Here is a 3,833-nt window from a genome sequence, read left to right as displayed (position 1 = left end):
GGGAGATGAACGAATTCCTATGTCCCATAAATAAATCAGAGATGTGTTTTAAATAAAAGGACACATTCTACCTATGTAAAAACACACTGATTCCTGGACCATCTGCAGGCCGGATTGAGAAGGCGGTTGGGCTGCATCCGACCCCCGGGCCTTAGTTTGCCTACCCCTGTACAATAATCTAGACATACTCTCAGTTTGACATTCCATTCTGGTCAGAATAATAATCTGGGGTACTTGTTGTACCTCTAATCCTTTGTTATGGGCAGACCACGAGCCCCTTGGCTCGGGGGCAATGCCTTGTTGCCCTGACTGGTGGCCTTATTGAAGACCTGGACAACTTCTGGAATGAGGAAATGGCTGCTTACCCAGTCACAGGGTGGGCGGCTGTTGCATCCCATCATGCCAAACTCCTTTCCCTTGGGAGCAACACATGGACTAGGCCATTAGGGAATTCCCAGGCCGGCTGCTGGAGACTGGCGGACTTTCCTGCCATCTGTTTATTTGAATCCTGGCCAATCTGTCTGGACCAGGTGGACAGGGCTTGGGACCTGATAAAGACTGGCTGCACTGACCCCCAGGGTCCACAGTCAGCTGAAGAACAATGATCTGTTTCACATTGTACCTCCTAGAGACCCGCTGAATCAGTTCCTTGGTTTTCCTGTGAGCTGGAGGTGATATGGCAGTATAGCCTATGATACAAGTGGTTGTTTCTTAAGTGCTTGACCAGCTAAACACGTCATGTGCTCCTACGCCCGCATTTGGGGTTGCCAATGGGCAGCAGCTGAAAGACAGCACCTGCTTTGCATGAAAGACCCAGGTTCAGTCTTTGGCATCTCCAGATGGGGCTTGGAATCTTGTTTGCCTGAAGCCCGGTAGAGTCGCTGCCAGCCAATGTAGACAGTAGTGAGCTAAATGGACCAATGGTTTGACTCTATATAAGGCAGTTTGGTACTGCTGCTCATCCTTGCTGTTGCTGCCTGTTTACCTGCCCTATGCAAGAAAGTGAGAGGAGCAAGGAGAAGTGGGAGCAATAACCTCCAGATACCCTGTTCTCTCTTGCTGGAAAGTGATGTACGTCCAGTGGGAAAGATAAAGCAAATGGGCAGTGGCAACAACAAGGAGGAATTGGTGTGCCCCAACATCTTGCCCAGGCCCCTCCAGGCCCAAACCAGCGCTGGAGGGGTGGGAGACGGGGGGCGAGAGTAATTACATTTTAATGTGAGTGAATACAGTTATGCACACTTGGGCTTTGTTTTAGTTGAAATTGGAGTCTTTAAATAGGTGGGTTTGGAGAAGAGTTGTGAAGGAAGAGACAGAGGTGGTACCATGATGTCCAGGGAGGAGTTTCAGGCACTGAGGCAGCAAAAGAGAATGAGTGGACTAAGTTAAGACAGCAGGAGACCTTCACATTGCTAGGACTGTACAGTGGAGGCATAGAATTACTGGATTGTGTTGAACTAAGTCATATGTGGGGTGCGGGTGGCGCTGTGGTTTAAACCATGGAGCCTAGAGCTTGCCAATCAGAAGGTCGGTGGTTCGAATCCCCACAACGGGGTGAGCTCCCGTTGCTCAGTCCCTGCTCCTGCCAACCTAGCAGTTTGAAAGCACGTCAAAGTGCAAGTAGATAAATGGGTACTGCTCTGGCAGGAAAGTAAACGGCGTTTCCGTGCATTGCTCTGGTTTGCCAGAAGTGGTTTGGCATGCTGGCCACATGAACCAGAAAAACTGTCTGTGGACAAACGTTGGCTCCCTCGGCCAGTAAAGCGAGATGAGCACCACAACGCCAGAGTCGTTCGCGACTGGACTTAACTGTCACTTTACACTTTTTAAAAAGTCATATGTGGATGAAACCTTTTAAAAGCTGTTGACTTGACTAACAATTCGATTTATTTCAGTGACTGTATTCTGAGAACTTAGTTGGGTGCAACCTGTAATAATTAGTAATGGGCTTCCATACCTAATTGTGGCAGAGTTAAAAGTGGGTATGAAGCGAAAACTGCATGTTGACTTTAATTTACTGTATTTTCTCAGTCACGTCTCCTCAGCTCAGTTTCCTCACTCAGGTCTCCTAAGCGAATTTTAAGTGCCCTTGTGTATAATATCACTGGAAGCACAGTGGATTTAAAAAAGAGATGACAAGGTCTGCAATAGCATCTGCTTAACATTTATTAATCCATGCGCACTGGGGTAGGAACCTGTGACGAAGACAGAAGGGCAGTACGACAAGAACTTGGAGGTACCAAGTTATTTTCCTTCTTCATACTTTCAGCTTAATCCAACAGATTAATTGTATGGGGGAATGTTGTGCCACCGACACTCTTATTTTCCATGTTTCTGCAGAAAGCAATTATTCTCATTTTCGATGGAAAAATGATTTTAGTCACCCCATCCTTTCAAGATTGGAACCTTTCACCCTATTCCTTCCCTTGTGCCCTGAAACCTTAAAAAAAACAATACCCCACCACCCTAGATAGCGTTAGCTGTACGTGATCTTCAAAGTTCTGTCGGCTGTAATTGCAAAGGTTTCTGCCATGGCATTTACTATCATTTAAGATTTGCAATGCTCCCATGTGTTCAACACATGGCTCCCAGATAGTTCTAATGTGGGGAACCACATAGTCACTGGGGAGGGGGGAGTTTTTGTCATAAATAAGGCAAGCACAAACCGTTACTACAGGCGGCCTTCTCATGGTGAATTAGGAAGAAGGCACAGGAGGAATTCAGGCTGATCCTTCAACTTGTGTCTGAATGCTCCAGCACAAAAGAATAAGTATGCCATGTATGTTGCTGGAGAACTGAGTGCTTAATGTTCCCCCGTAAGAATACAGCCAAACAGAAACGATGAGAAAATATTAAAAGTGCTGCGTTTTCAGCTGGAAAAATGGAAATAGTGCTTACCTAGCACATGGGCGCCATCTCTCTACCTAGACTTCCTTTATTCCATGTCAGCTTCTCAAGCCACAACTATTGGGAGGAAAGCTTAAACAATTGTCATGGGCTATCCCCATTGTGTGCATGTGTGTGTCAAGATACCCATTACTGATGAGGTTTGAACTCTCTTGGTCACATAACCTTGACATTTTTAAATTAATAATTAATAATAATAATAATAATAATAATAAATCATTTGTAAACCCTGCTCTCATCTGACTGGGTTGCCCCAGCCACTCTGGGCAGCTTCCAGCATATATAAAAACATAGTAAAACATTAAACCTTTAAAAGCTTCCCTATACATCATTATTCCTGGATTTTTATGTTGCGATGATGGCAGAGAAATTGAATCATATTGTGGATAGGCAGGTAGGTATATTTGATTCAGGCCTAACATTAGTTAACCATTTGTGATTTGTAATCTCAAGGCAATGTTACTGTATGGGGTTTCCCTTGAAATTCAGCATGCGCAGAAAGGCAATACAGTGGTACCTCGGGTTCCATACGCTTCAGGTTCCATACGCTTCAGGTTACAGACTCTGCTAACCCAGAAATATTACCTCGGGTTGAGAACTTTGCTTCAGGATGAGAACAGAAATCGTGTTCTGGCAGCGAGGCGGCAGCAGGAGGCCCCGTTAGCTAAAGTGGTGCTTCAGGTTAAGAACGGACCCTTAGGAACAAATTAAGTACTTAACCCGAGGTACTACTGTAGTCTGAACTTCTAGTGTGGGATAAACCATCAGGATCACAGACTATTGCTCCGTTATTAGCTGTGGCATCTCCTGGTTAAAAATGCACACTGTATAATGCACAGCTGTATAAAGAAAATAAATATTTCACCTTAACATTTGCGGTACCTAAGTTTCACCAGCAAGCAAGTGAAAATGTTTTACTGTGTAGA

Source organism: Podarcis vaucheri (assembly GCF_965113315.1).
Source record: "Podarcis vaucheri genome assembly, chromosome: 1".
Lineage (NCBI taxonomy): Eukaryota > Metazoa > Chordata > Lepidosauria > Squamata > Lacertidae > Podarcis > Podarcis vaucheri.
Note: the sequence above shows the minus strand (reverse complement) of the source record.